Below are 23,569 nucleotides of genomic sequence, written 5' to 3'. Positions count from 1 at the left end.
TGTAATATTAGTGTTGCACAAATACTTTACAAATTGCCTCTTAAGTTAAGCCTGACCGCTCTGTGCCAAGCTACAAGAGGGTGAGCACAGGTTAATTTAGGTTGTGTATCTGACTTACCCGGACTAGGATTGTGGTCCGTACTTGGACAGGGTGCATACATCTGCCAACTAGAGGCCCAATTTCTACCAGTAGCACAGATCATATTTGGGATATTACACTATGTTGCAGTGACAGGCCACTCGTTCCTTGACAATGCCAGTGTGTGGCACATTTCACATTGGGACATTAAGCTCTCTTGCAACAGTGAACTTGTTAAGGTGACAGCCCACTTGTAACACTGACAATGCAAATGTGTGTCTAGAGCAGTTATGTCATGGGAGATTATGCAATGTTGCTGTGGTGGTGTTGGGCATGCAGCCCAACAAGTGTATGCCTGTGTCTCTGTGTAGCACTGTTTCTGTTTACTAATGAGTCATTAATCTATGTTGCTGTGGTGGGCTTGTGTATGTGTGTGTAGCACAGTTCACTGATAGGCTTTTATGCTAGGTTGCCTTGGTTGATTTGTGAAACTAGCTTATCACTCTATGACAATGGCAGTGTTTGTGTGTATGTGGGTTGCTGCAAGAATTGTCATTTTTGCCACATCCCTGCTTGTGTCTGCACCTGATGCTCTCTGGAGGGCTGAGCTAATGTGATGTGGTGAGGTGCACAAGCCATGCATTTTTCCTGATGGCATTGCATTGGTATGTGCTCTGTGTACTCATGAGGAATTGGATTGTATGGTGAATTGTTGTGGAGGCAGGCAGTTCAAAGAGATGAAGGGCCGTGAAACAGTATTCTCCAGGCGTCATCATTATTGTTACATTATTTTTGGTTTTCAAAGTTTAATATAGCAACCTTCAATCACAGTAATGGTTTCCATCAGGCAGGGTACAGTGAAATTCACCTGTACCAGGCACCCATAATGACCTGTTCACATTCAACCTCAGGTTCTAGGGCAGGAGTAGGCATATTTTCATCTCAGTTCCCTGCATCATAACTTTTATGTTCACATTCATAGTTTGTAATAGCTCTCTTTATGTTCCCCATGGTCCCTATACAATTTTAGAATTTCTTGAACACTCCATGTATTTTTCAGCCACCATAAACCAGTCCATATCTTATTGTCATGACACTTACTCAGGTGGTGCATTCATCCTTCCACCCATTATGTAGACTCATTTCATCTCGCTACCATTAGGCCAAGATTGCAAAACTGTTTCAGGTATCTGCAGAGTTTCTCCTTGCTCCAGACCTCCAACAAGAACAGTTTTGCATTTAATTCCAGAGGATCCTCTGAACCACTGCAAAGCACACACTCACTCTCTCCCATAAGTGTCCGAAGTGAGGGCAAGACTAGTTTATATGAAAAAAGGTCGCTGGTTGGCCAGAGCCCCAAAGGTGCGTGTCTATACTAGCCCTGCCAAACGTGACCATGTATATTCTGGTGTAGGAGGTTCTATGTAGGATTTTTCTTTACATCAGTCAGAATTGTACTCGAATAGCAACTTCCATGAGGCCCTTTATTTTCGTATTTCTATCCCTGATGCCTGGCTGCTTGAATCACGTCTTGGTCATCATTGTGTAAGATAAATGCTAGGACTGTTTGGGACGGCAGCCTTGGCTTTGGTGGGATAGTGGAGCCCTGTGATCGTTCTAGAAGAAAAAAAAGCTGGGTAGGCCCTTGGGTTTGAGGGAACTGAGTACCTCACCTTACAAAAATAGTTATACCCTTTTATCTTCCACTCATTCTAGGATCCCCCCTAGGCTTATGTTGCTCCTTCTAAACCTTTCTTCTGCATCTTCCATGCCAAGTAATCGTTTCTTTTGTGATGATTACTGGAAAATAAAGTACAAAAATGTTCTTGTAACTGTTCTTGCACACAGTACTACAGATACTGTACTGTTTTGCTTGTGTAATTTCATCTTCACAGTGCCTCAAGAAACTTGTCATGAAGAATCACAAGGGACTGCTGCTTTGCATATAACCTAAAGAAGGCAAAGTGAAAACTGCGTGCTGAACAATGCACATAGTTTGACTATATTTGCACAACTGGAAATGAAGACATTTATCACTTATGCGATATTGGTTCTTTTGTTTTATGGTCAGTAACTTCTTTATTATTGGGAGGAGCATGTGTATTTGTAAGAGAATGGGTCATTAGTTGTGTGGCTTGCACAAGTGATGGATCCACATTCGTCCTCCACTGGGAATTAAACACCTGATTGTAGTGCTTGACTCTCACAGGGTAGGAAAGCAGAGCAGTCCAAGGCCTACTCAAGGAAGGTGGTGTGGGCTAGTAATCACCATCAACAGATACACAATAATAACACTCAATAAATGATTGTCCAGTCTGTGCTTTTTGTTTTGAAAAAGGAAAAAGTATGTTTATTACAAACACACTACTCAGTTCTATGGAACAATTTACAAATATTCACAAGCTGATGTAAATACTTCTGGATGACATTATGTAATCATTCTTGTCCCACCCAAAGGGAGATTCTAATCTACAAATCACATGTCAAAAACATTAATTTATTTTCAAATGTAATACTGGTAATGAAACATATATACTTTGGTCACTAGTGGCTGTCAGTCTCATTTAAATAAAGCATTTGCAAGAATAATGTATAGGCATATTGGAATAATTTACGCTATCAAGATTACTCTTAGCATGAAATACGCTATTTAACCACAGTTAACCAAGTCTCTCTTAGCCACTTTTAAGGCTAGGAAGCAAAAGAGTTGCTTGAAGAGCTGTATATCCACGTCGTTCGAATTCCCAACAAGACCAACCGTGGTTTAAGCGGTAGGGGAACTTCCAGATGGCTGAAAGTTCCTAAAGGATTGTGGTCCACTATGCCTTAATCTGAGGTCTGGACTCCCTCCTTTGTTAAGTGGCCTGGGGCCCTCTTCCTGGCACAGGATGACAGCTGGCTGATTGATGCAGAGCAATCCACCCAATCCTTTCCTCCTTCAGGGCTGACTTAAGCACTGATAATTGCTTCCTTTGATGGGTGACGCCTTTGTTCCCACAGCTGGAGAGAATAGCAATTAACCCATCCCAACAGGGTCACAAAAGGGCTGGGGTCTGATCCTGAGCTGAGTCAGAAAAATATGGCATTCCTGGATAACCCATAAGCTGTACAGATATGCTTCTGGACTTTACAACATTGTTCTTTTCACACAGGTTACAGTGTATATTGGTGCAACTCTGAAGTCTGTGGACCCCAGGGACCTGGAGCTGTGCACTAAGGCAGCCTTTCCCATAGGAGTATAATGGAGTGTCACTACAGTCAAGTCAGTAAACCACATTGCCTTTCTCTACATGTGTATACCCACATAATAAGGCCTATTCCAGGTCACAACCCAACATGAATTGTCCCTTCTGTGCCAGGCTACCTGTGTGCAGTTCCGTGGCTGTGCACAACAGGTGTCTCCCATTCGCAGTCCTCACAGGTATGCACACGTGTGCACAAGTGTTCATGTGTAACTAGCCAAGTACCTCTATCCTTGCTGCATCGCAGCTGCCTTATCTTAAAAGGAGGTCATTGGTGGTAAACATGCACAGTCCATTTTACCAAGAGTCGCAGGTTATGAGGCTCCTTCACAGTAAAATGTCAGAAGCTAGGTGACCAAAAAGCAAACAATCCAGACCGATATGATAGTCAGAACCACCTTCTCATAGTGGTATTCTATGGTGAAATTTAGAAACCAGCAATGCTTATTTACATATGAATATGCAGCATAATAGGTTTTAGAAAGATTGTATTGCCTTGGTTTGTTGGTTTAGGAAAACTGAAATAAAAATATTAAAAAAAAAGATTACATACTTCATATATATGAAAAATATGACTGCAATATAGGAGTGTCCAGCAAATGTGCATGAGGGCTAAAGTTATTCAGATTTTTCAATTATCATATAAATGGTAAGTCATTGTCAGTTTGACTCCTTGTTTTCTTATTTTTATTTTACATGGTAAATAGAGAGCTTGCTCCAAGAAGCAGTGAAGGGCTTCACAGAGAACAACATTGTTACAGCAGGAGCATCTCAACCATGGGATGCAGTACACAAACTAAGAAGCTGTATGTGTTTGGTTAATGTCAGATTAAGGCCACTGGGATATGATGAGGGAGGGGCCAGAGCTAGATAGCTCAGTGCAAAGATATCACACTTAACACCACACAACATTTGTTTATGGTTTGAGGCACAAGAACCTATCATGAGTTTCCCAGAATCATACTCTTTTAAATTGGCAAGGTGTGAGTTAGAACACAGATCTTGGGATTGCAAATTAAGGGGGTCATTACAACATTGGCGGTAAAAGGCGCTTACCACTGTGCAGAAGACCGCCAATACACAACAGCTGCGGCGGTAGTCCGCCACAGCTATTATGACACACATCCCGGAATCCGCCGAAATTCAGACACCCACACAACACCGCCACACCAAAGGTCTGTGATAAACTGGCGGAAACAAATCCTCCACCTCCACCTCCACGCCAACAGAAACACGCCCATGCTATTATGACCCACGAATCCACGCGGCAGTCTTTCAACCACGATATTCCATTGGCGGTACACACCGCCGCGCTCCAAATCCACACAAATCTCCAAAACACCGCCACATTGGACAATTCCAAATACACACACCTGATACACATACACACGCCACTCCCACACACCCAACACAATATAAAACACACACCCACATCACCCACAAACCCCTACGACCAACAAATCACGAACGAAGGCCAGAGAGAGAGCACAGAATAGACAACCCCATCACACAGAGGCATACAACACCATCACCCACACAACATCCATGCACAAAACAGCACACACCACTACACTCACCACACTCATCACCACATACACCACCCCACACATCACACACACCACCCCATGTCACGCCAAAGACACCCCCGCTTCTCCGAGGAGGAGCTCAGGGTCATGGTGGAGGAAATCGTACGGGTAGAGCCACAGCTATTTGGCTCACAGGTACAGCACACATCAATAGCCAGGAAGATGGAGTTATGGCGCAGAATAGTGGACAGGGTGAACGCCGTGGGACAGCACCCAAGAAATAGGGAGGACATCAGGAAGAGGTGGAACGACCTACGGGGGAAGGTGCGTTCAACGGTCTCCAGGCACAACATCGCAGTACAGCGGACTGGTGGCGGACCCCCACCTCCTCCTCCACAACTAACAACATGGGAGGAGCAAGTCTTGACCATCATGCATCCAGAGGGCCTCGGAAGAGTTGATGGAGGATGGGACACTGGTAAGTCAAATCTTAACTATCATATCCCCCACCCTACCTGCATGATATCACACAGCCTCGGGACAGTCGGTTCCCCTTGCACAGGCACAGCCCAACACCGACCTTCCACCCTCTGGTAACACCAGCACAGCACCCACCCAGCGGGCCCAAACCTCCCTACCCAGGACAGGTCAATCAGCGGTGCGTCCACCACTACAGGGAACCCAGGATAACCCGCCACCCCAACAACAACAGGGACCTGGGGGCAGTGGTAGTGGGCACACAGTCCAGGGGACCGAGGCACTGGAACACAGGGGAGCTTGGAGGGCTGCTGTGCGACAGGGGGCGGACAGGCCAAGGGAACCCACTCTCCATCATGGGAGCATACCACCACTCCCAGGAGACGATGGCCACGGTCCTGGACAAGTTGCAGGAGACCCTGCGCCTACAGGACGAACTGTGTTTGGGGTTCAGGGAGGAGCTCAGGACCATCAGCTCCGCCCTGGCCACCATCGTAGGGGTGCTGAAGGACATACAGCATACCTTGAGGGACACCGTGGCACTCCAAGGGGCCCCTGACACTAGCCAGGACGATGAACTGCCCACCACCTCCGCCGGCGCTAGTGGACCGGACACCCCGCCACAGGACCAACACACCAGCACCCCACCCCATGCAGATGGACAACCACCAGGCAAGTGGGCCCTGAGATCCAGGAACAGGACAGAGCAAGATGGCAAGACCCCCGCCAGGAAATGAGACCACCCGGATTGTCAACCCACTGTCCCACTTTGTTACCCTGTCCATACTTAAACTGCACCAGCTCCACTTCCTATGCCCAGATGGGCAGTGCACCTGTGAGACTAATAGACTGGACTCTGCCATGGACATTCCTCCGCCATCACCCATCCTCATTTTACAAACCCCTCACATTTCAGAGCACTTCAATAAAAACCCTTGAAACACAAAACAATCTGGAGTCAGTCTGTGATTTACTAAATATGTATTATCAATGACAGTGTCATAATGGGTTTACCATTGTAATGCTAACATACCTATGTCACACATCACAAGCACTTGAAGGATGCAAGCAGTTGACACGTAGGTAACCACATCTGTGAAACCGTAATGGAAGGGTACAACTCAGTTTCCAAATAGTGATTAAAATTGAGAAACAGGATAGAGGCAGACGTGTGAAAGTTAATGTAATGGTAAAAATGAAAATGTTCTCACCTGTGTCTCACTGGAAATATTGCTGTATGACTGACTCCCTGTTGTCGTTGTCTACTTCCTCAGCATCATCCTCATCACTGTCCACAGGCTCCACAGCTGCTACAACACCGTCATCTGGATCATCCTCCTGCAGAAAAGGCACCTGGCGTCGCAATGCCAAATTATGGAGCATGGAGCAGGCGATGATGATGTCGCACACCTTCTTCGGTGAGTAGAATAGGGAACCACCTGTCATATGGAGGCACCTGAACCTGGACTTCAGGAGGCCGAAGGTGCGTTCGATCATCCTCCTAGTCCGCCCATGGGCCTCATTGTACCGTTCCTCTGCCCTGGTCCTGGGATTCCTCACTGGGGTCAATAGCCAGGACATGTTGGGGTAACCAGAGTCCCCCAATAGCCATACACGGTGCCTGTGGAGTTGACCCATCATATCAGGGATGCTGCTATTCCGCAGGATGTAGGCGTCATGCACTGAGCCAGGGAACATAGCATTTACCTGCGAGATGTACTGGTCTGCCAAACAGACCATCTGGACATTCATGGAATGATAACTCTTCCTGTTCCTGTACACCTGTTCACTCCTGTGGGGGGGGGACCAGAGCTACATGGGTCCCATCAATGGCACCGATGACGTTGGGGATATGTCCAAGGGCATAGAAGTCACCTTTCACTGTAGGCAAATCCTCCACCTGAGGGAAAATGATGTGTCTCCTTACGTGTTTCAGCAGGGCAGACAACACTCTGGACAACACGTTGGAAAACATAGGCTGGGACATCCCTGATGCCATGGCCACTGTTGTCTGAAAAGACCCACTTGCAAGGAAATGGAGCACTGACAGCACCTGCACGTCAGGGGGATTCCAGTCGGATGGCGGATTGGTGACATCAGGTCTGGCTCCAACTGGGTACATAGTTTCTGGATTGTGGCACGATCAAACCGGTAGGTGACGATGACATGTCTCTCTTCCATTGTCAACAGGTCCACCAGCGGTCGGTACACCGGAGGATTCCGCCATCTTCTCATATGTCCCAGCTGACGGTGCCTACGAACAGCGACGAACCAGTCATTATTCCTCCAGGTATAATCCCACAGTTACACACAAGAGTACACCACTCACAAAACCCTTCCTGTATGTGTGTTGAGTGTAGGCCTAGCTATGTGTGACGCACAGGTAAATGAAGCCATGTGGGCCCCTGAAATGGCGGCTCCCTGACCTCTAAACTGGGACAATTGGATTGTGGGGTAACAGTGCTGGCGTTGCACACCGTCGCGGTAGGCGGTCGTAGACCGCGGCGCAATGCTGCATTGGTTAACATTGGACCCTATGGGTCCCAGGAGACAATGAACAGGTGCGCCGGCGGTGATGATGCGCCCCGCCGCGGACGTCACCGCCGCGGACGTCACCACCGCGGACGTCACCGGCATTTTCTATCTGTTCAATCACTAGATACCTGACCTTCGACAAGAGAGGACCTACACTGCAAGTGCTGCTGTGACCTCGGTCTGGAAGCGACGATGGCTGCTGCGTCTGGGGAAAGGGGCCCTGCCTTCACTGCACAGGAGTTGGAGAAACTGGTAGACGGGGTCCTCCCCAGGTACACGCTACTCTATGGTCCTCCAGACCAACAGGTTAGTACACAGGGAGCACGTTGTATGGGCTAGGCCTGGGTGGAGAGGGCTGGTTGGAAGAGGGAAGGGGGCAGAGTTCAGGGAACATTAATGCATGTGCCAAATGGCAAGGGTAGAGAGGGGGGACACTTACATCTACGGTGCAGTTGGTAATGGCTTCTCTTCTTCCCTTGTGCATGTCATGTAGGTCAGCGCCCACCAGAAGAGGGACATTTGGCATGCCATCGCCAAGGAGGTCCGGACCCTGGGGGCCCACCAGAGACGGGGCACCCACTGCCATAAGAGATGGGAGGACATTCGCCGCTGCAGCAAGAAGATGGCGGAGGCTCAGCTGGGGATGGCCTCCCAACGTGGGAGGGGTGCCCGTTGCACCATGACCCCCCTGATGTTCCGGATCCTGGCGGTGGCCTACCCGGAGTTCGATGGGCGCTTGAGGGCATCACAGCAGACACAAGGGGGTGAGTACAACCTAATTCTGCTGACTTTGCGCGTAGTGGAGGGGTCTGGGTGGGGGAGGTGGGCTGTGGATATCCCTAGGCCAGGGCGAGTTAGGTAGGCAAGGCCCCTCTGTAATGTAGGCCATGTGGCACTCTACCCCACCTCAGCAGAGTGGCAAGTCGAGGTACAGTTGTCCCTGTGGCATACATGTGTGCAGATGTCCACCATTGCCATGTAGGCCATATCCCAGAAATTGCATGTGCAGAGGGCAGGAGCACGGCGTACTGCAGGTGGCTGCTGCGTCTGTCTTGTCCGCCAACGGTAGCGGTAATCCATGCTCTAAAACTCTCTTTCTTCTGTCTCCCCCCCTTTTTCTGCTCTCCCTGTCCTTTTGTGCATCAGCATCAACAAGCGGAGGTACAGTGGCACCGGAGCACGAGGGAGCTGCATCCCACTTGGCCATGGAGGGCCACACCACAGACTCTGAATGCACCAGTGGGACGGAGGGCGAGGGGAGTTTCACGTCGGCCACCGGATCACCAAGCAGCGACACAGACTCATCCGCCGATGGGGGCTCCCTTGTGGTGGCGGCACCATCTGTGCCCCCCACCTCTACAGGTACAGCCGCCACCTCCCCTACCAGCCCTGCCCTCCCAGCAGCCCCTCAACGTTCGCCCCTTGCCTGCTCACCCAGGAGGGTGGGCATCACCTTCGCCCCAGGCACCTCAGGCCCTGCCCCAGTCATCCCTGCTGCCCTCAGTGAGGAGGCCATTGACCTCCTCAGGTCACTCACTGTTGGGCAGTCTACCATTGTGAATGCCATCCAGGGTGTAGAACGAGAGTTGCAACACGGTAATGCATTCCTGGAGGGCATTCATTCTGGTCAGGCTGTCCTTCAGCGAACCCTGCAATCTCTGGCCTCAGCACTGATGGCAGCCATTGTCCCTGTCTCTAGCCTCCCCCTCCAACTTCCTCCACCCAGACCCAATCTCCTGTATCCCAGCCCATCCCAAGCACACCTACAGACCAGCATGCACACAAGTCAACACACCCAAGTAGCTCAAGCAAACATAGGCACCACACACACCACAGGCACTCACGCAAGCCTCACCCACGTACAGACACAGCAACATCCACTGCCTCCATTGTGTACCCCTCCTCCTCTTCTCCCTCCTCCCTCCCAGTCTCGTCTACACACACACCTGCATGCACCACATCTACAGGCACCATGAATCGCACAAGGACACCCAGCACCACAAGCCGCTCACCTGCACTCACCACCTCCACTGCCATTTACACAGCCCTGTGTCCTCTCCCAGTGTGTCTGTGACGCCCCCTCCCAAAGTACACAAACGCCGGCAATCACTCACCCAACATCCATCCACCTCACGACAGCCTCCAGTACCTGCACCTGCACCCAAAACACCTAAAGTGACACCTCCGACAACCACCTCCTCTTCCTCCACTCCCAGACCCCCTCCAACTACCCATCCCAGTGTTCGTCAGAAACTGTCCCTCTGTAAAGTTGACCTTTTTGCCCCCGCCACACCCCCTCCAATTCATCAGTCCTGTCGTAGCGCCTCAGCCAAAAAGCCTCCAATACCAGTGGTGCCTGTTCAAGGTTTGTGGAGTGCACCGGCCACCAGGGCAGGCAGTAGGACCCGGAGCCAAGGCACTGGCAGCCCACTCCCTGTAAAGGCTCTAAAATTGGAGAGTGGACGACCGGACCGTGTTAAGACTCCTGGTGGGAAAACAACTGACATGGGTTCCAAGGGGATTGGAGAGTCAGCTGCGACTCCACCAAAGGTGGGGAAGGGCCAGAGGAAGTCTGCCCAGCCTGTTGTGAGTGTCACGGCGGAGAAGTGCGCCATCATTTCCGGCGGTCGACACACAACCGCCAGCACCGTCGTCACTGGTCAGGAGACCACCGCCAGAGTCACAGCCCAGGAGGGCCCAAGTATCATCACTGGTCAGGAGACCACCGCCGGAGTCACAGCCCAGGAGGGCACAAGTATCGTCACTGGTCCAGAGACCACCGCCAGAGTCACAGCCCAGGAGGGCCCAAGTATCGTCACTGGTCAGGAGACCACCGCCGGAGTCACAGCCCAGGAGGGCACAAGTATCGTCACTGGTCCAGAGACCACCGCCAGAGTCACAGCCCAGGAGTGCCCAAGTATCGTCACTGGTCAGGAGACCACCTCCGGAGTCACAGCCCAGGAGGGCACAAGTATCGTCACTGGTCCAGAGACCACCGCCAGAGTCACAGCCCAGGAGGGCCCAAGTATCGTCACTGGTCAGGAGACCACCGCCGGAGTCACAGGCCAGGAGGGCACAAGTATCGTCACTGGTCCAGAGACCACCGCCAGAGTCACAGCCCAGGAGGGCCCAAGTATCATCACTGGTCAGGAGACCACCGCCGGAGTCACAACCCAGGAGGGCACAAGTATCGTCACTGGTCCAGAGACCACCGCCAGAGTCACAGCCCAGGAGGGCCCAAGTATCGTCACTGGTCAGGAGACCACCGCCGGAGTCATTGCCCAGGAGGGCACAAGTATCGTCACTGGACAGGAGACCACCGCCGGAGTCAGTGCCCTGGAGGACCCCGGCTGCCACAGCCCCGCTGGGCAATGATAGAACGTCATGCCACACACCAATGCCCAGTGTAGAGAACGTCATGCCACACACCAATGTCCGTAGCAGAACCGCCATGGCAAAGCACCGCTGAACAGGGCAAAGACCGCCATGGCAAAGCACCGCTGAACAGGGCAAAGACCGCCATGGCAAAGCACAGCTGAACAGGGCAAAGACCGCCATGGCAAAGCACCATTGAACAGGGCAAAGACCGCCATGGCAAAGCACCGCTGAACAGGGCAAAGACCGCCATGGCAAAGCACCGCTGAACAGGGCAAAGACCGCCATGGCAAAGCACCGCTGAACAGGGCAAAGACCACCATGGCAAAGCACCGCAGAACAGGGCAAAGACCGCCATGGCAAAGCACCGCTGAACAGGGCAAAGACCGCCATGGCAAAGCACAGCTGAACAGGGCAAAGACCGCCATGGCAAAGCACCACTGAACAGGGCAAAGACCGCCATGTCAAAGCACCGCTGAACAGGACAAGCACCGGGTAGGAATGAATGGGCCGCCACATCAGGCATCCTTATCCGATGTGCAGCTGGGACAGTGACAGCACAGGAACTTTCACTGGAGACTCATCCAGTCTGGGCACCAGTCCCCCCCAGTACCACTAGAGACCTGCATCTACTTGAGTGACTGTGGCTTTGCGCTCCCCAGGATGGCACAGTGGGCACCCCACCCACTGTAGAGACTTGAGAGACTGTGGCTTTGCACTCCCCAGGATGGCATAGTGGGCACCCCACCCACTGTAGAGACTTGAGAGACTGTGGCTTTGCACTTCCCAGGATGGCACAGTTGGCACCCCTCCCACTGTAGAGACTTGAGAGACTGTGGCTTTGCACTCCCCAGGATACATCAATGGGCATGGAGCCCCGTCGTGGATCTGGCTTTGCAGTCATCCGGCTGAGGTGCCCCCCTTTCCCTTCCCCCTGAGGTGCCTGTAGTATTTCTATCTGATGCCCCGGCAGTGTTCTCTCCGATTGTGGTCAGGTATCCTTTGTGGGCCTCGCCCATGCATTTTTGGACTGTTGGTGCACGGACATTGTTGTGTACATATCTGCACTACTTCTCGTATTGTATATAATTATGGCTGATTTTCAAATATATATCTGTATATTTTTGTATGACATGTATATTGCCACATTACAATGTTTGACCGAATTTCGCATTGTCTTTTCATTCTTCCGGGGGGATTGTGGGTTGTTACTGTGATTTTTGTGAATGCATTGGTGTGTATGTTTTAATATGCGAGGGTGGGGGTGGGGGTGTTTGGTGGGTGTCCCCCTAACTTTTGCCTCCCCCCTCCCCTATGTCGTAGGTGCAGTACTCACCGTTGTCTTCGGCGCCTACATATCTGTTGGTCGTAGAGGAGCAGAAACACAAGGGCAGGTAGTATTTGTAGTTCCGGCTCCAAGGAGTCCTCGTTCCTCGTGGGATGTGTTCAGGTGAGCGTTTTCCCATAGCAAAAGCTGTTTCCGCCGTGTTTTTATCCACGGAGAATCCGCCCCGGAAAAGGTGGCGGATTGGCGGGTTGTAATACTGTGGGCGGTACATTGTCTACCGGCTGTCTGTTGGCGGTGACCGCCGTGCTGCTTGTTTGCACCGCCGTGGCGGGCGGTGTGTTAAAGTGGCTGTCTTTGTTGGCGGTTTCCACCAGGGTCATAATTCCCTTTTTTGGTCCGCCGGCCTGTTTGCGGTATTTCCGCAGTTTTAACACCGTCCGCCAGGGTTGTAATGACCACCTAAGTGTCAAAGCCACTAGGCAAGATCTGCTCTCCAGTCTCTCCTGTTCTAAATCTGCCCTCCTCTCAAATTCTCTCTGAGTGCTAATCTGCTCTGCCCTGCAATTGTTACATGTGAAACCCTCATAATGAAATAGTCCTGTTGGTGACAGAAGCAATTCAGGAAAACCTGTATTTTTTAGGTAAACCAAAAGCATAACTCAACCTATAAAAGTAGGAAGAAAAAAAGACAACACACAGCCAGGATGGAGAATACTGCACAAAGCATGTATTGTAATAAACATACATGAATAGCTCTGCGTACATGTCATATGAGATTGGTCCAGTATGTGTAGAAATTGTACAGAAGTGCTTGTGCAGAGGGACATGTGAAAGGTAACATGACTGAAAATATAAAATATAATAAAATCTCCAAAATTAGCAGTGCTCAAGCTGCCTGCCAGTTGCCTGTCAGGTGTAATTCAACCCAAATCACAAAGGACAACTAGACAGATTTCTTAGAAGTCCAATGGGGGAATTCAAGCGGCATTAATACAGACACTTAGATAGTGTTGATGTTTCAACCCAAGAGCTTGTAGTTATTTGGAACCATCAGAGAAAGTCTTCATCAGGACTTGAAGGAGGAGCAGCCTTTGTGATAATGGCAAGAATAGGTTAAAAGGCCTGGTGTGTGTTAAACACAGAAAAGGTGCCTTATTCATGCAAAGCTCACCTTGAGTTGCATGAAAAACCATTTCATGAAGAAGTTCTAATGAAAGCAGTGGGATGACAAACCTGCTTGTCACATCAAATGTCTGCATTTAAAATGGATTACTTGACATAAGGCTACCAAACTATAAATTACAAATTACATATGGAGGGAGTGGAAACAAATTACACACCCACCAATGTGCACCATGCTCCAGTTACACAATTTGTAGTGGAGGCAGTTCTGAATAATGGGCTGAAGACAATAACTAAAAGAAGGGGACAAATAACAGAATTGGAGAATCTGTTCTACTGTAATAATCAATTCAAGTCAGTGCAAAACTGTAAAAGAGAGCAGGGAAACGCTTACCAATAATTAATGCTGTGGAAAGAATCCTTCCCTTAATGTTAGCTGGAATTGACTGCAAAAATGACATAAAACCATGGACACAATGTGCAAATGAGCATCCAAAAGGGTATAGAAAAATACCAAACAAAGCGGGCAGAGAACCACTAGAAAGCACTTACTGCCCAAGGCCTCTCGCTGATACTGAAGAGGATGGCTAAATGGGGGCCACTACTCTGCCGGGAGATAAAAAGGATTACGCCATGTAATGTGAGTGTGCACGGCGGTGCCGTAGGGGAATTGCCTATTCCCAAGATAGCATCATCCTTGATGCGCAGTCTACTGCTATGTACAGGATTGCAATCGTGTAAGATAGGTATGTGCTGCGATCCTTTTGGGAAAATGTTCGAAAATGGGTACTGGTGGGGGCAATGTATGCCTAAACTGTTGAATTTGTGATTATGCCAGTTGGATGTTTTGTATCTGAGCATGGGTGCTCATTGCATCTGTTTTAAAGTGGCCCAAAAATGGAAACAAGGATCTGTGTACTCCTTGGCTTGTGAAAAGCATTATCAGGAACATATAAGGTGCCCTCAGAACCATAGTGTATATTTTCATCGGAGATAGCGGGATAAGGAATGCCTGATACATCCTTAATAAATCCTAAAAATGCTTAAACAATAATGCCTCCCATGAAAAGGAGAATTGGATCACACATTTGGGCAACATGGTGGGTCAGACTACCCACAGGTGTATATAAAGTCAGTGCATACATTAATGGTACCTGTAGCACAAGAAATCTGCATGTCTCGACTAAGCGTATCATAAACTGCTCAAAAATTAAAACAGCTTGGCAAGCTAGCATTAGCCCTACGCAATGCAAAGAGATGCTACACAGGGTTAAACATGACAAGACCTCATGACAAACATACATTAATGGTGTGTGAACTCAGAATATTTGGACAAATCACTTGGCATAAAGGTATCCTAAAAGCAGCTAGAAGCGGTTCATGAATTCTTCAGTGTCACTGCCTGTCTAGCAATTTTCTTCAAATTAATTAAGCTCATTGGAGACGTGTCTAGAAGATGAATCCATTTGCACTCTCTCCTGTTTAGAATACCCTCGCCTTGGGTTACCTTTCTCCACTACAAACCTCTTAAGAGTCTCTACAGGATGGTTAAGAGTGGCAAAGTGCTCTAGAAGAGGGGCCCCCTGCACCTTGCAACATATCCTGCTGCAGTGTTGCAATATCTTGTCCTTTTTGGCACGTTTGGCCCACATACCAGTGATCACAAGGACACTTAATGATGTACATTACGTTCATACTATTACAATTGGTGTGGCTCTTCAAGGTGTAGTTCAGGCCATTCTGCATGGAATCCTTAGGAGTCAACATGAGTGCACATGTTTTGCAGCATCCGCAGCCAAAACAGCCTACAGTGGGGGTTAAATGTCAATGTTAAAGCAGATCAGAATTGGTTTGTGATCTGAGCAAAGGCTAACAACATGGTCCTTGACACTCTTGCCCTTCTTGAAAGTACATTGGTTTCTCCTTCCTATCAGATTCATCTGAGATAAGCTCCCACAAGGTATTACTCAAACAATCTTTGAAGAGGGTGTGGTGCTGCCCTCGGGACACACTGCTTGAACCTAGAGACCACCTTTTGTACCAGAAACAAAGATATAAAAAGATCCTCAATAGGCACTGGGAGCTTATCTCAGATGAACTTGACATGAAGGAGAAACCAATGTATGCCTTCAAGAAGGGCAAGAGTGTCAAGAGCCATGCTTTTAGTGCTTTGTTTAGATCACAGACCAATTCTGATCTGCTTTCACATTGGAATTTAAACCTCATTTTAGGCCATTCCGGCCGCAGACGCTGTAAAGGATGTGCACTCTCATTGACCCATAAGGATTTCATGCATAATGGCTGGAACTACACCTTGAAGAGTCACGCCTATTGTAATAGTATGGACATGATCTACATCGTTAACTTCACACACCATTGATGTATGTTCCTCATAAGGTCTTGTCGTTTGTAACCCTGTGTAGCATCTCTTTCTATTCTGTAAGGCTAATGTTAGCTTGCCAAACTGCTTTAATTTTTGGGCACTTTATAATGTGCTCAGGTCAGACATGCAAATTTCTTGTGTTACATGTCCCATTACTGTACGCACTGACTGCGTATACACCTGTGGGTAGTCTGACCCAGATTGTTATATATATTGTCTGAGTGTGTGATCCAATTCACCTTTGTATGAGGGGGTATAATTGTTTAAGCATTTTTTAAGGATTTATTAAGGATGTATCAGGCATTCCTTATCTAGCTATCCCCAATAAAAATATACACCATTGTTCTGAGGGCACCGAGATGAGCATATCCTTATATGTACCTAATAATGCTTTTCAAGAGCCAAGGAGAACACAAATCCTTGCTTCCATTTTTTGGCCTACCTGAAAACTGACAGGATGAGCACCTATGGTCAGATACAAAACATCCAACTGGCATCATCACAAATTTAATGGTTTAGGTATACATTTTCCCCACCAGTACCCGTTTTTTGGGCTTTTCTTAACAGGATCGGCAACACATACCTATCTTTCAAGATTGAGATCCTGTACACTGCACTAGACTGCGCATCAAGGACACGACCATCTTGTAAGTCAGCAATTCCCCTGCAGCACCGGCGTGCATGTTACACAAGGTAATCCTTTTTATCTGCCGGCAGAGTAGCATCGTCCACTTATCCATCTTCTTCAGTGTCAGCGAGCTGCCTCAGGCGGTAAGTGGTTTCTAGTGTTTCCCTGCCCGTATTGCTTGGGATTTTTCTATACCCTCTTTGAATGTTCATTTGCACACTGTGACCATGGTTTTATGTCATTTCTGCAGCCCATGCCGGCTAACGTTAAGGGAAGTGTTCTCCACAGCATTAATTAATTATTGGTATGTGTTACCCTGCCCACTTCTACAGTTTTGCACTGCCTTGAATTTGGTTATTACCGTGGGACAGATTCTCCAATTCTATTATTTGTCCCCTTTTTAGTTATTGTCTTCAGCCCTTTCTTCAGAAGGGCCTGCACTAGAAATTGTGTAACTGGACATAGGTCAGTGTGTAATGTATTTCCATTCCCTCCATACACAATTTATAATCTATAGTTTGGTAGCCATTTTAGATGCAGACATTTGATGCAACAAGGAGGTTTGCCGTCCCACTACTTTCATTGGAACTTCTTCCTAAAATGGTTTTCCATGCAACTCAAGGTGAGCTTTGCAAGAAAAGGTACCTTTTCTGTGTTTTAACACACACCAGGCCTTTTAACCTATTCTTGCCATTATCACAAAGGTAGCCCCTCCCCCAAGTCCTGGTAAAGACTTTCTCTGATAGTTCCAAATAACTGCGAACTCTTGGGTCGAAACATCAATGCTCTGTAAGTGTCTGCATTAAGGCCCGCGTTTCCCTATTGGACTTCTAAGAAATCGGTCTAGTTGCCCTTTGTGATTTGGAATAAAGTACACCTGACAGACAGCTGGCAGGTGGCTCGAACAATTCTAATTTCTGCTTTGTTATTGTAGTTTATCATTCCATTCACTTTACCTTTCACATGTCACTCTGCACGACCACTTTCGTCACATTTCTGCACATGTTGGAGCAACCTTGTATGACGTGTACATAGAGATTTTCATGTACGTTCCTTAAAATACATGGTTTGTGCAGTATTTTCCTTCCTCGCTGTGTTTTTTTCTTCCTTATTTTATATGTTGAGTTATGCTTTCAGTTTACCTTAACAAATACAGGTTTTCCTGAATTGCTTTTGTCACGACAGGACTGTTTTGTTGAATGTACTAAACGTTACCCAGGTCCTGAAGTTCACTGGGTCGCCCCATTGGATTGAGCTTGCCCTCATAATAAGGCAGGTATTGGCACTCACTGCCCAACATTTGACACTACTTTTTAAGATGGAGCCATAATTATAATCTGGTCTAAAACCAGTTTTAGAATCTGAAGGCCATCTTCAAAGCAGAGAATTAATTATGGGAAATCTCGGAAGTCCTTCTACTGAAAATGAGGGAGTGTCTTGAAGGTTTCTACAATGAATTTGTGAAGTCAATGGCTAAACGCATTGTAATTTTGCAACAAAATTAACCAGTCATCCTTCTCTCCATTAGCTGATTTATTAACTTCTTTCTTGTGTAGTGGAAGATGGATACCGAAGATGAAGACATTTTATCATCCATAATATCATCTATTGTGTCAAAGAAAGAAAGATGTGATATAATTGATGTGTCACCCATACGAAATAGACAGAATTGACGAAGCACATAGCAAGTCACACAAACCACAAACAGTAAAGGATTGAGGCATGTTGCAAATTAAATAAGATTCACCGTTCATATTGATATTTTCTTGCTTTTGGTGAGATGTTCAATGAAAAAAACCTTTGTTTCAGTATCAGAACATTTGAAGTTAACATTACCAGTTGTTAGAGCTGCCAGCTTCGGAAAATTGCGACCCAGGTTCGAATACAGGCCTTGGCATCTGACTAATCATGTGATTTTGGGCAAATCACATAATCTCCCTATGCCTAAAAATATGAATTGTAATGCATATAACATTTATTTGTGTAACCCCCACTTGAAGTACGTGATAACATAGATCAGCACACAACTCCTCAATATTTATACATCACTCTGGTGCTTCCTAGATAGGTTTACGCCATATTTCTTTCTTTTAGGGTGACTAACCAAGAATGATACAAACAGAAGAACTTCAAGGCTGGTAGAAGTCTTTTTAGTTTCAGATCACAAAGCCCCATCCTTCAAAATGGAGAACTTGTAAATGGATGAAACGCCTGTACAACTTCATATCACTGTAGCATCAGTCGCAATGTGGGACGTTTCTCACTTCACAGTCGTACTCCACAGTCGTTATGCAGCCTATTCTGGACAGGTGCCACCTTTGCTGTCGTTTGGTTTCATAGCAAAGTAATCAACAGACTCGTAACATGTGGAAACCATCTATTGAAACATATAAGAAGAATTAGTTAACTTAGGTGATAATAAACACGGGTATCTGTATACAATACATCAATTTCGCATTAGATTGCAAAAATCATTTGTTTTTCAGGATTAGAAAAGGATCATGAAAATGTGTTTCACCACTAGCAGTGTCTCGGGTTACAGGCTAATCACGTTTGGGCCCATGCAAGAGGTAGAAAAGTGCACTATGAATTATGAAATACATTACTACTTATGGGGGCTTCCATCAAGTCTGAATTACATAACATTTTCTATGTGGTTTTCCCTTAGCGTAATATTGCAAAGCCATGGTCAGTCATTCTGGTGCACGTGCAACGACAATGATGCACCCCACCAGGGCAGACCAGTTACCATACAATTATGACACACATACTTTAGAACAAATCAACGAGGTTTCAGTATGTTATAACCGACTTTTCAACAAGAGGCTCTGCTCTTAAATCATCCCATGCCAGTTTTTATTGCGTTTAACAACTTATTCCATTGTACATGTAGCATATTCACTGAAAGTTCACACCTTCTACACAGCATTATAACAACTGGTAACATCCAATACACTTAACTGACATGACTAACTTCGCCGGGCATCATCTTGTATGCTACTGTTTCACAAATGGTTGCTGCAGGAAAGGAAGGGCCACCAGGAGAGCTCCCTTTTACCCTAGCAAAAGGTGGGATCTTTTAGTCTATGGCCAGCGAACACTTGACCTTAAGTGTTGTTTGGGTGTTATGTTATGTGTATGGTACTTTCCATGCTATTGCTATACTGCGTTTAGCTAGGACCAATGCCAGGCTTAAAACATTATTTCCCATTTTCTGGGGTTGCAGGAATTAAACCCAAGAGGCAGTATTTTGAGTTGAGCAGGGTGATCCAGTCAAATTATCTTCTAACATGCCTGTTACCTTGCCCCAGTAAAAATCTATTATTGGGCAGGGCCACATCATATTGAAGTAGCCAGTATAAATTGAATGATGGCATGGGAATCACACGTCTGCTGGTAGGTATTTGAGGCCTATTCTCTTGGGGGGTGTGGTATGTCCTGTGCATGAAGAAGAACTGCTGTTGTTTGAATTGCACACCCCTAGAAACCCTTCTAGGGTATTCCAGTACACCCTCCCATTTACTATCAGTGACATCCACTTCCAAGTCTTGAATTCATTTTGATCATAATTGACTGAGATCCCCATCTAGGTCATCCTGAAACACCCTGTACAAACGTGTGATTGCTTTCTTTCCTGGCCCTATGTCCAGCACTGCTTGGGGTGTACAACTCTAATTTGACTCTGTTGTGATCATGTGCCCTCGTTGATTATGCAGTACCCCATAAGTGTGCCATATGTTAGGAATAGTCCTGTGAGTATTATGTACATTTCTGTATTCTTTCTGAAGATTTTCAATACCCCCACCTCATTTAGATCTCACACTTTTGCTATGCTGTATTGTTCTCAGTTCTGTATGTCACGCATCTCCCTTTTATCAAAATTGTGAGCGGTATAGTGAATGAGTAGGCCATGCTGTGCCTAATCTTATATTTATAATTCATAGAAGATTGCAACATTATGTCTAGGACCACTGGTAGCACTCCATTGCTCTTTAGGTATCTGGGTAGTAGGCAGAACAGGAGGTCTTCCTGCATCTTCCAACTCCAACCCTAGATGAATTACATAAACAAATCTGAAAAAATATTGTTTAAAAAAATATCGACTTTGAACAAGCTAAGGTACAAACAGTACTTAAACTCTACCCACACTCAGCCATTCAGGACTGCTGTAGAATATGCAACAAACAGCCAGTTTGCCTAAACAAAAAAACTAGTAGCACTAGCCTACGTCCCTGTAACATTGGTAACTAACCACTACAATTTACGTGTAGAAAGCCCATTTTACCAACAATGCAAACACAAGTTAAGTCCCTATTGGAATACTTTGAGGACACTTGGCTTGGCAGACTGCACCGCTACAGACACAGAGACCTATGCAAGACGTCTATGACAGCACCATAACTCAAGAAGCCAAAACCAACAATTCAGTAGATGGATCGCACAATACCTTCCAAGCCACACTAGAGAGAACCTAATCTGCCCTCTACAAATTCATAGAAGCCCTACACAAATAGCGAATGCTACCAACAACTAAAAAATAGAGCAATCAGTAACCTAACTTGAACCTAAAGCAAGTAAACAAATCAGAAGAATGTATGACACACTACGATGTGAAGGTAGAATCTTTATAAACAACAAAAAAGTACACTCCTTAGAAACCATAACAAAACCCTATTATAAAACACCTAGATACCAACAAAGTAACTAACAAACCTTAAGTGTACACATGACCACAACTTAAGTATTTTTAAATAAATATTACATTTTTTGTATACATCAATCAAAAAATAGAAATAACATAGAAAATAAGACTGATAAATAAAAATAATGTTTAATAATTAATTAAAAGTAAACACATCAACAATCACAAAGCACATTGGAAATAAAGGCAAAATAAAACCAAGTAAATCCAACACACAGAAATGTAAAATAATACATTACAATTATAGCAAAAACACATAAATAATAATATATATAGTTTTTTATAATTCAATTCAATTCTTTGTTTATGATCTGGAATTCAAAAGAGGTACGCATAAAATGAGAAATGGCCGAAGACACTAATCACATTAACATCCATTTAAAAAACATTAAAGAAATTGTAAAAACATTCGCACAAATAACCTAATTGTTTAGGTGATAGAGAAATTGCTGTGGCACTATGACTGTCTTAATATTGTTCCTTTAACAAATATGTATATTTAAGATTTCCCACCCACAAGCAAAAAATAAAAAATGAACCTACAATTCTGTAGGTGTAGATCTCTGCCCATATTCATGTTCCCAAAACTTCATCCACCAAAAAAGATAAATTGCAATTAAAAAAGCCTCCCAAAATGCATAAATAAAAAAAGTCCAAGGTAAATCCATGGAAGTTATCCAAAGTCATAAATAACCATAAAACCCTGAAAAATAAAAAAGGAATGTTCTAGGAAACCAGAAGAATCAAAGGAAATGAAAAATGAAAATATTGGTTTACAAGAAACCAAATTAATTTCCTTAAAAAATATGGCAGTACCACAGATCCACAGGAAAGTATCCGATCTGAAAACCAGTAAAAAACAAATAGAATAACCACCCAGACAAGCCACTATGTTCAAATACAACATAAACATAGCATTACAAATGTAATAAACGCAAATAGTAACATTACAATATCTAACAGCACTCTACACTAAGAAGCCCTAACACAAAACACAACTAAACAGATGAACACAAACTGCAACTAACTAGCCCTCAAAATCAAAAGTAGCACTATGGGGGTCATTACGAGTCTAGCGGTCTCTTGACATCCAGACTTGCGGTGGCATACAGACTGCCGCCAAATGCGGTGGTCCAAATGCCACATCATGACCGTGGCGGTCAAGCTGTGGTTGGACTGCCAGCACCGCCAGGATTAGTCATCCCAGCAGTCTGGTGGTCCTCCCTAGCCAGCACAGTTGCAGTGCTCACTGTCTGCTTTTTAGACGGTGAACATTGCGAGGGTGCTGGTGCACCCTGCATCCTACAGCATTGCCGACGGCTCAATTACGAGTTGGAGACAATGCTGCAGGGTGTTTCCCACTAGGCCGGCGGGCGGAAACTCTGGTTTCCGCCTGCCGACCTAGCAGGAAACTCTTAATGGGTCCCGCGGGGAGACAGCCACTATGGCGGCAACCTTCCCATCAGCAGTTCGGCAGACGGGTAAAACCGTCTGCTAAACTCGTAGTGAGGACTAATATCTCACTTTAACTAACTCTACCTACATCCTCCTACAAAACTCTTTAAAAATTTAAAAAAGGTATTACCTTATCAGCAGCAAGTAACCATGACTCACTTCCACCAAATCTGATGAAACATGACAGAGCTAGACTACATAAGTAAACCTAGCCTAACAAAATGGTTGCTATAAAAAAAAAAAGACAATCTTCCTATAGAAAACAATTGGAATTTAACTAAAAATTGTAAACAAATGTTTAAAAATATATGATAATATTAAAATATGTAAAATTATTTCAATAAGTGTATAATGAAAATATACATAAATATGTAAAGTATGAAATATCAATATAATATAGTACTATTTATAATATACTTTAAAAAGTATATAAAATTATTATAAAATAAAAAGTGTATGTATTATTAAAAATCTAGATGGTTTAAAATAAGTAACATATTTGGAATTTTTTTGAAAAATACATATAAGTAAAACAATGGAAAAAATAAATAACATGTTTTCTGTTTTCAAAAACATATGAAAAATACCAATATGTAAACAATGATAAAAAAGATATATCATAGTTTTTGTTTTAAGGAAAGTGAGAAATAACAATCTGTGAAACAGTTATAATGTATAAAATGCTATATGTGTAAAAAAAAATCAAAACTGTTTTTAAACAATTAACAATTGTTTATGTTTCAATGATATATATGTG

Source organism: Pleurodeles waltl, chromosome 1_2 (genome assembly GCF_031143425.1).
Source record: "Pleurodeles waltl isolate 20211129_DDA chromosome 1_2, aPleWal1.hap1.20221129, whole genome shotgun sequence".
NCBI lineage: Eukaryota > Metazoa > Chordata > Amphibia > Caudata > Salamandridae > Pleurodeles > Pleurodeles waltl.
The sequence above is the reverse complement of the archived record's forward strand: the minus strand, read 5'-3'. Positions refer to the sequence as shown.